The 10,083-nt window shown below is 41.0% G+C and overlaps 1 long non-coding RNA gene across 1 annotated transcript; it reads left to right on the forward strand.

The window, feature by feature from the left end:
• Positions 1 to 2,618: 2,618 nt before the first annotated feature.
• On the forward strand, positions 2,619 to 8,066 carry LOC131832244 (uncharacterized). Its single transcript, XR_009353962.1, has 2 exons — positions 2,619 to 3,147; positions 7,611 to 8,066. It is a non-coding gene; the product is annotated as an uncharacterized LOC131832244 (long non-coding RNA).
• Positions 8,067 to 10,083: the final 2,017 nt, after the last annotated feature.

Here is a 10,083-nt window from a genome sequence, read left to right on the forward strand (position 1 = left end):
ACTTTGAAAGTTCTTCTGTGGGTAAAATGTCAGACAGCATCACTTCCTACAGCAAAATCATCCGTGAAAGGAAGAGTCAATCAATGCAGCAAACTTCATTAGTGTCTTATTTTAAGAAATTGCCACAGTCTTCCCAGTCTTCAACCACCACCACCACCCTGATTAGCAGCAGCCATAAACACTGAGGCAAGACTCTCTACCAGCAAAGAGGTTATGACTTGCTTAAAGTACAGATGATGATTAGCACTTCTTTAGCAATAAAATATTTTTTTAATTAAGACATTGCATTTTTGGGGGGCGCCTGGGTGGCTCAGTGGGCTAAAGCCTCTGCCTTCAGCTCAGGTCATGATCCCAGAGTCCTGGGATCGAGCCCCATATCGGACTGTCTGTCAAATAAATAAATAAAATCTTTAAAAAGAAAAAAGACATTACATTTTTTTAAAACAGAATGCTATTGCACACTTAATAGACTATGGTATAGAGTGAGCATAACTTTTATATGTACTGGGAAACCAAAAAATTCATGTGATTTGCCTTATCACAATATTTGCTTTATTTTGGTGGGCTGGAACCAAACCTGCAACATCTCTGAGGTATGCCTATAATTGACAAATTGCTAAAGGCTCAGTGTGGACAAGGTGGGATGAGGTGCCAAAATTTTGTCAGCCTCACTTCCTGGAGTTCTAATAAGTTCTCATGAAATAGAGAAAATCCTCTCTGCTTCTGGTGGAAAAAGGGGGAAGAGGAAGCCTTTTGAAATATCCTAGATCATTCTGCTCTTCTTAACAAGGTCTGCCCGCAAGGAAAACTATTTAAACACAGCCTAATCTGCTAAGTTTTATCAGAGGCTTACTGACCTGCAGGAAGGGAAATGCTCAACTCCCTTCCACTCTTAGCCATCCTGTCCCACCTAAGGTGGGGGGGTGGGGGAGGGGCAACCAAGAAGCATAGGAAGTTCACAGCTAGAGGCAAAGCTCAGGAAAGACTGAAACCTAATAATACTACTATAGAATGCTTCTCCTACTCCCACACCTCACCACTGCATTACTAAAAGCCCATTTACAGCAGTTTCTTTTTCCCATTATATCATGCCCACCTATCAAAAAAATTAAAAGACATGCAAAAGACAACCACTTAAGGAAGAAATATCAATTCTCTGCAAAATCCTTCTGAGCACAGAACCAGAGGAAATATTTTCTAACTCATTCTACGAGGCTAGCTTTACCTTAGTACCAAAACATGTCCAGATCTATATGAGGAAAACTTCAAAGAAATCAAAGAAGATGAAAGAAATCAAAGAACTAAACAAATGGAGAGATATTCCATGTTCATGGATAGGAAGACTCAATATTGTCAAGGTGTCGTTCTTCCCAACTTGATCCATCAAAATCCCAGCAAATTATTTTGTGACTATTGAAAAACTGATTCTGAAGTTTGTACAGAGAAGCAAAAGACCCAGAATAGTTGATACAACATGAAGAAGAAGAACAAAGTCAGAGTACTGACCCCATCCAACCTCAAGACTTAACATTAAAGCTATAGTAATCAAGACAGTGAAGTATTGGTGTGAGAATAGATTCCAACAGAGCAATGGTACAGAATAAAGAGCCCAGAAATGGACCTCCCTAAATATAGTTAACTGACCTTTTCTTAAAAAGATATTTTTATTTATTCATTTGAGAGAGAGAAAGCACAAGCAGGGGGAGGTGCAGAGGGAGGGAGAGAAACAGAATCCCCACTGAGCAGGGAGCCCAATGTGGGGTTCGATCCTAAGACCCTGAGATCATGACCTGAGCCAAAGGCAGATACTTAATTGACTGAGCTACCTAGTTGCCCCGAGTAAACTGAACTTTGACAAAGAAGCAAAGGCATTACAGCAGAGCACAGTAGTCTTTCCAATAAATGATGTTGAAACAAAAAAATTAAATCTTTTATCTAGACTCAGACTTTACACCTGTCATAAAAATTAACTGAAAATGAATCATAGACTTAAATGTATAATGCAAAAACTACAAAAGGTTCTAAAAGATAACACGGGAGAATATTCAAATGTCCTTGGGTTTGGTGAGGATTTTTAGCTACAACACCACCAAGCATGATCCATGAGAGAGAGAGAGACTTGATAAGATGGACCTCATTAAAATAAACAGTTCTTTTCTGTGAAAGATGTTGTTGAGAGAATGACAGACAAGCTACAGACTGGGAGAAAATATTTGCAAAAGACATATCTGATAAGGGACTGTTACGAAAACTGTACAAGGAACTTTTAAAGCTCAACAATAAGAAAACAAACAACTCAATTAAAAAATGAGCCAAACACTTCAGCACACACTTCACTGAAGAAGATATACAGATGGCAAATAAGCATATGAAAAGATGCTTTACAACACTTGTCATCAGGGAAATGCAAATTAAAACAACAATGAGATAGCACTACACACCTATTAGAATAGCCAAAAACCAGAACACTGAAAACACCAAATGCTGTGGTGGATGTGGAACAACAGGGCCTGTCAGTCATTACTTGTGGGAACACAAAACAGTCCAGCCACCTCAGAAGACAGTTCGGTGGTTTCTTACAACACTACATGTTGGGCACAGCAAAGATGGCACTGGCCTGCCTTCTCTTCCGGCTAGAAAAGGCGCCACCGTGGCAGTATTGGCGCCAACGTGGCGGTTTCGGTTCCGCATATCTCTGATATTTCCTCCTCTCGCCCAACACACCCTACCCAGTTACTGACTACGTAACCAAACCCCATAGGCTCTCTCCCCGCTGACCTCATTTCCCATCCCCTACCCAATATAAGCTGCAACCCCGCTCAATAAAGTGAGATCCTGCTTCGACAGATCCCCCGAGTCTGGTGTGGTTCGTTAATGCGCCTGGACTCGCGACACTCGCCATCCCGCTCAGCCCCAAGGGGAGCTACCGGCTGGCCCGGACGCTCTCCTCGTGCCTGTCGGCCCGCAAAACCTACCGGAGTCCGACAACTACACACGCCCTTTCCACATGATCCAGCAAGTGCACTCCTTGGTATTTACCCACAAGGGCTAAAAACTCTTGTCCATGCAAAAACCTGCACCTGGGGTTTATAGAAGCTTTGTTCATAACTGCCAAAATTTGGAAGCAACCAAAATGTCCTTCGACAGGTAAGTACATCCAGATTATATTTTTCAGCACTAAAAAAGAGATGAGTTAGGAAGGCATGAAGAACCTTAAGTGAATACCACCAGGTGAAAGCAGCTCATCCAAAAAGGTTACCTACTGTATGATTCCAGCTATGTGATATTCTATAAAAGGCAAAACTGTGGAGACAATAAAACAGATCAGTGGTGTCCAGGGGTTGGAGGAGAACAGTGAATAGGCAAGAGCATGGAGGGGGTTTAAGGCAGTGAAACTATTTTGTATGATACTACAGTAGTGGCTACATGGCATTATACACTGTCCAGACCCATAAAAATTACAACACCAAGATGAGCCCTGATGTAAATTATGACCTCTGGGTTACAATGTGTTAAAGTCGGTCCCTCAATTACAGCAAATGTACCACTCTGGTGCTGCACGGGGAGGCTGATAATGGGGAGGGAGTCTATGTACACATGGGGTCGGGGATTCCTGGGAAATAAAATCTCTCACACACACACACACACACACACACTTTTGGCAAGTGAGGAAAAGTAGACTCTGTGTGTGTGTGTGTGTGTGTAATATAGACTATAACCCCATCTCTTGATATAAACACATAATGATTTTTGAAATTTTACTTGCCTTAATTTCCTCATCTGTAAAGTGAAGCTAATAATATCAAGTACTTGAAAGGATTGTGGGGAGGACTGAATGAGTTCAGCACATTGAAAACAGTGCCTGGCCCATGGTGAGCACCATGTTCATGGCAGCTAACACAATTAATGAGTGACAACGGTGTTTTGTATTATTGGAAAAGTGAGCTCAAGAATCAAATTGGCAAAAAGAACGATGTAAATTTGCAATTATTCTAGGAAATTATATCACCACATGATGGGACACCTGGGTGGCTCAGTTGATAAAGTGACCAACTCTTGATTTCTGCTCAGTTCATGATCTCAGAGTCTTGGGATTGAGCCCTTCACTGGGCTCTACACTCAGAATGGTGTTTGCTTGAGGATTCTCTCTCTCTCTTTCTGCCCCTCCCTCTGCTCACACCCTCTCTCTTGTCTCTAAAAATAAATAAACACATCCTTAAAAAAAAAAAAAGAAAATTATATCACTACATGAGTAAAACTAAGCAGTAAAATAACATATTTGGAGTCATTTCATACAAAATAGGACACTACTTTCCAATACAGCACTGTGTCTCACTGCCCAAACTAAGGAAATTTATGACCAGGTTGAATATAAATTTATAGCAAATAAATTCTAAGGAAAACTTGATCCTGAGAGAATTCTGTGATGTCCCCTGCTTCTAAGTAGATACTCACAAGGCCCCGAAACGCTCTAAGTTTGCTTGGATAACAAGATTGTCACCATGACCTCATCTTGGCTCAAAGCTGCTTGTTTATTTCTGGTTTTCAGTTATGCTCTGGACATAGCTCAAATGCTCAAGAACATTTATCATCCCTGTTCAAGTTTCCAAAGAGGACGTGATTTGCTGTTCCCTGCCTGGGAGGGGAGCCTGGAGCAAGGACACCTGCTGCCCTTCCCCTGCTGGGGAGGAGACGGCTCATATGGTCAGCAAGTGCCTGGCATTCCTGGGCCCTACCTTACTAGAAGATAGGATTATGTGTCCCAGGCCTCAGGTGCCCAGCCTGTGGCCCTCTTGGGCCTGCTGGCCATTAAGCGGCCTGTAAGCTCCCTCTCACTTCCAGTTCCCAGCTGGTGAAGTGCTCCTCCTCCCCTCCTTCCATTTCTTCCTGGGAGGATGAGGCCAGCTTGAGGTTCTTGGCAGCTGCTCTGTAAGTGGACAGAGTGAGTCCCAAAAGTCTAGATTAAGGGGAAGCAGCATACTCCAACAGGCTTCAGTGCCTCATTCTCCAACATGGTTTCCTGGAAACCTTTCTCAGCCATTTATTCATAGAAAACCATTTATTATATTAAAACCATCAATTAATATAAACATTATGCTCTGATCCACATTCAACTGCTGATTCTTACATCTACCCTTTCTATTTGTGATAGCCCCGGAGGAAGAGGGAAACAAAGGGGAGAATTCAGGCCTGAACCCCTTTACATGCCTAACACCTCATTTGAGTAAACTCTTACAGAAAACATTTGTTGAGTGAGCACTAAGCATCTGTGTATCCACATACATGAAAACACAATTTTTGTATCCATTAGTTTCTTATAGGAATTATTAAGGTGATTATAATTTTTGCATACTACTCCCAGCAAGACAGGCTGATGTGGTAATATGGAGACAGTCCCAGATCTGAATTCTGTTTCTACCACCTCCTGGGTATATGGCCTCAGGAAAGTTGCCAACCTTCTTGGGCCTCAGTTTCCTGATCAGTCAGAGATTCTGTCATCTGATCTGACCTATGATCTGATCCAATCATCAGGTTCAATGAACTGATATGTAAAGGACCTAGTGGCAGATATGGGGGGGAAAAAAAAGTGCCCAAGTATTTTTAATTCACATCAACATTTCCCCTTTGAGATGCAAACCAGATAGGTCTACAGGCAGTCCCCAGCTGTGAGGACACTGTGCCACCTCCCAGAAGCTTTCAGGAGCTCTGTCTGTTCCATAATGAACACAGTACAACTTGGTATTTCCAAGCTTATCGTAGGCTCACTATTTTGTAAGAAGGCCAGAGTTATGCCCTATTTAAAAAGTGTTTGAGGGGCACCTGGGTGGCTCAGTGGGTAAAAGCCTCTGCCTTCGGCTCAGGTCATGATCCCAGGGTCCTGGGATCGAGTCCCGAAACGGGCTCTCTGCTCTGCGGGGAACCCGCTTCCTCCTCTCTCTCTGCCTGCCTTTCTGCCTACTTGTGATGTGTGTCAAATAAATAAAGTATTTTAAAAAAAAGTGTTTGAGATAGTGATGGTAACCTGGAAAATGCTTATAGCTTTAGACCCATCCAGTATCACTTCTGCCAAGACCTATCCCTGTCAGGATGACTAGTCTCATATATGTATTGGATTATATGCCAAGAAAGATTCTGCCTTAAAACTCCCCAGTAGACTTGGGGGGCCTAGGTAGCTCAGTTACTTGGGTGTCTAATTCCTGATCTCAGCTTGGGTCTTGATCTCAGGGTTGCAAGTTCAAGTCCTGCACCAATATATATATATATATTTATATTTACATATAAATAAATAAAATTTATATATGAATAAGTATTTATACATGAATAAGTATATATACTATATAATATTTATATAATATATATTTTATATTATAATTTTTTAAAAAAATCAAATAAAAAATTATATATATACAATATATGTTATATATTTTAAATATAATATATTATAATATATGATGATATATAATACAAATATAAAATATATATTTATACATAATACATAATATATAATTTTAGTATGTAATATAAAATTATGTTTATTATGTGTTATATAATATATGTTATATATTATAATTATTTATATATAATATATAATCATTTTAATATATGATTTTATATAATTATTTTTATATAAATAAATATATTGAATAAGTAAATAAATAAATAACTGCCTCAAGAACCTTATCAGTAAAGACACAGGAGTACCTCAAAGCAGGTGCCATAGAAATACAAACCACTGCCTCAGCCCAGCAGACTAATTTCAAACCTGAATGTATGTTTTAAACCAGTAAAAATGTACAAGCATGAAAGCAAATTGATACCACAATTTCCTCAAATTACATGATAAAATCAGTTCCTTCTATAAGCCAAATCACAGTTAAAAGCTACTCTTTATTGTCAGAATAAGATAATGTTGCACATGGAAATTTTGTATTAAGAAGTATGAAGTAACAGAATTGTTTTATTATGGCCTAAAGTATCTTTGAGACTTACTTTCTGTCATTCAAGCTCGCTGGGGCAATGCTTTCTTGGAATTCCATTCATAGCTGATCTCCTTCAGAGGAGCTGGCCGGATCTGCTGTTGAGCAAACTGAGGTCACTATGAGCCCTCAGCACTGAGCCCTCAGCGCTGAGAGGGAGGGCCCGAACGCAAGAACCGCTGAGGTTCAGGTGGCAGGAAGGGTGTGCCCACGAGGCCAGAACTCAGCCAGGGAATGCAGACACACAGGAGACCAAAGAGGGTCAGAAACTCAATACATTTTACGACTGCTTTATTCTTATGGCTCTATGAGGTCAGTCACGCTGCTCACCATCAGAGAAGCCACTCCTGAAGGTCTTCTCTCTCTATTGTGGAAACCAGGAGCATCAATTTTGAAATGTTTTCTAGACCAAAACTCTTTCTGCCTTGTTTGTGGGGAGAGAACTCAGAATCTCAGGGTAAAATGTATTTAAGTACTAAGGTGGGCCTGGAACTATTGCAAAAACCTATATTTGTGTGGCCACCTTCTTTGTGAACATGGGATATTTTTCTCCTCCAGCAAAAATATAGACTAGGTGCCACGATGTTCATACTTGAACATCACCTCTACCATCTCCTCCTTTGTTTTCCTCAGGGAACTGTCCTGGATCAGAAATGGAGAAGACCACATCTTCCTTATCGATTCTTCCACTATGGAGTATTATGCCTCCATCAGAAAGGATGAATACCCAACTTTTGTAGCAACATGGACGGGACTGGAAGAGATTATGCTGAGTGAAATAAGTCAAGCAGAGAGAGTCAATTAATATGGTTTCACTTATTTGTGGAGCATAACAAATATCATGGAGGACAAGGGGTGTTAGAGAGGAGAAGGGAGTTGGGGTAAATTGGAAGGGGAGGTGAACCATGAGAGACTATGGACTCTGAAAAACAATCTGAGGGGTTAGAAGTGGCGGGGGTGTGGGAGGTTGGGGTACCAGGTGGTGGGTATTATAGAGGGCACGGATTTCATGGAGCACTGGGTGTGGTGAAAAAGTAATGAATACTGTTATTCTGAAAATAAATAAATTGAAAAAAAAAAAAAAAAAAAGAAATGGAGAAGACCAGCCAAACAGACATCAGGCAGCAAATGGTTAAACTGTTTGCCAGAAACTCTCACAAAGGGCCCTATACAAGAGACCTATACATAGGTATACATATACCTATGTATACAATACATAGGTACAAGCCCTATACAAATAGAAGAGCTATATTTGGAGAATATCACAGGGATGAAGAATCTAAAATTCAGCAATTCTAGGTGCTCTAAATTCCACCGTAAGTTAGCCCACAGAGCACTGTATTGTAAACCCCATGAACTCAATGCTACAGTTACCTTACTTTCAGTTTGAGCACACAGATTTTATCGAAGTCAGCTGAAAGTATCATTCACATGCAATGTTGTTGTTTTTTTTTTTATATTTGTTGCCAGAAGGGAAAAATCCTGTTAAAGATATCATCCATTTCATATCACACATGATTTTAACTTATGTGAAGCAACCATATAGGCTTCAATAGTGAGTAGAAAAAGGGAAATTATTTAAATGGTAACTTAAAATAAGCAAAAATGGTATTTTGCACATGTTCTATTTACCACATACTGCATACATCTGTATCTGTTGTGTATATGTGTGCTTTATTTAATGAACAATATAAGGAATTTTGAAGAGAATTTGATTAAATGTAATTTTTTCCTAACCCCTAATCTGGAAACTAATTCATGTGGAGGACCGGTCACACAAGACATCACACTTGGGGTTCCTTCTCTGACCTGGTGGCACTGCTGCCACGCCAGGGCCCTGACTCTGTGAGCTGAGCTAGGACCCACTGGAAAAGCTCACCCTCCTGAAAGGCACAGTTTCCTGCGTCTGTCCAAGTGTCTAAGCCACTGGGCACTTCCTGCTCACCGTCAGGCAAGTCTCCCATAGAGTCTCAAGCTCAACTCCTCGACTTGAACTCTGCCCGCCTATCACTGAGCTGCGGGCTCAGCTCACAGCCTCTGGCGTTACTTGGCCATCAGCCTCTCAGGATCAGGGCTATCTTACTCTGTTTCACAAACATTTCATACAGTATCTGGCACCTGGTAAATGGCAAATAAATATTTACTGAACAGAACTTATCTGCCTTTGGCTTTATTGCTGCGCCTGCTGAGAGCGGAGCCACTGGTAACAGCCTGCAGCAGATAACCCCTCTGTCTCCAGCCCTGCAAGCAGCCTGCGACTAAGCCTGGGCGTCTCTTCTGTCAAGACCACATCTAAAAAATATTTTTCAGCATCTGGTATTTGGAAAACACTTTTCTCCTAAGGAAGAGTACACTTTCACCTTTCCAGTACTGAGAACCACGTAAATTATCATCTTTATCTTTTTCTGCAAGAGTTGCTGAAGACCTCAAAATTAAAGTTAAGCTGCATTAGAGATGCTGCATTGACCGTTTCAGCTACCATTTTTATATGCTTTCATATAAGAAAGCTTATATGCTTTCTTTTTTTTGATCCTGATTTTCAGTTCGGGGTTTCCCCTGCATTGTTTCTCAAAGTCACCCCTACATGAGAATCACTGTAGGTGTTTGTTAGAAACGCTCATTCCGGGACGCCTGGGTGGCTCAGTTGGTTGGACAACTGCCTTCGGCTCAGGTCATGATCCTGGAGTCCTGGGATCGAGTCCCGCATCGGGCTCCCAGCTCCATGGGGAGTCTGCCTTTCTCTCTGACCTTCTCCTCGTTCATGCTCTCTCTCACTGTCTCTCTCTCAAGTAAATAAATAAAATCTTAAAAAAAAAAAAAAAAGAAAGAAACGCTCATTCCTGGCCCCCTCCACAGACATGTTAATCAGACTCTCTCAAAGTGGGACTCCAGGGTTTACATTTTACACCAACATCCCTGGGATTCTAATGCTCAGTGAAGTTCGAGAATTACTGGCCATTTCCATATGTTATTGGTGTAAAATGCCCCATATATTTCTCGGAAGGAAAGGGAATTTAGACACGTGATAAACATGATATAAGAAAAATGTCCGAGGGGTGCCTGGGTGGCTTAGTGGGTTAAAGCCTCCGCCTTCAGCTCAGGTCAT

Source organism: Mustela lutreola, chromosome 1 (genome assembly GCF_030435805.1).
Source record: "Mustela lutreola isolate mMusLut2 chromosome 1, mMusLut2.pri, whole genome shotgun sequence".
NCBI classification, from domain to species: domain Eukaryota; kingdom Metazoa; phylum Chordata; class Mammalia; order Carnivora; family Mustelidae; genus Mustela; species Mustela lutreola.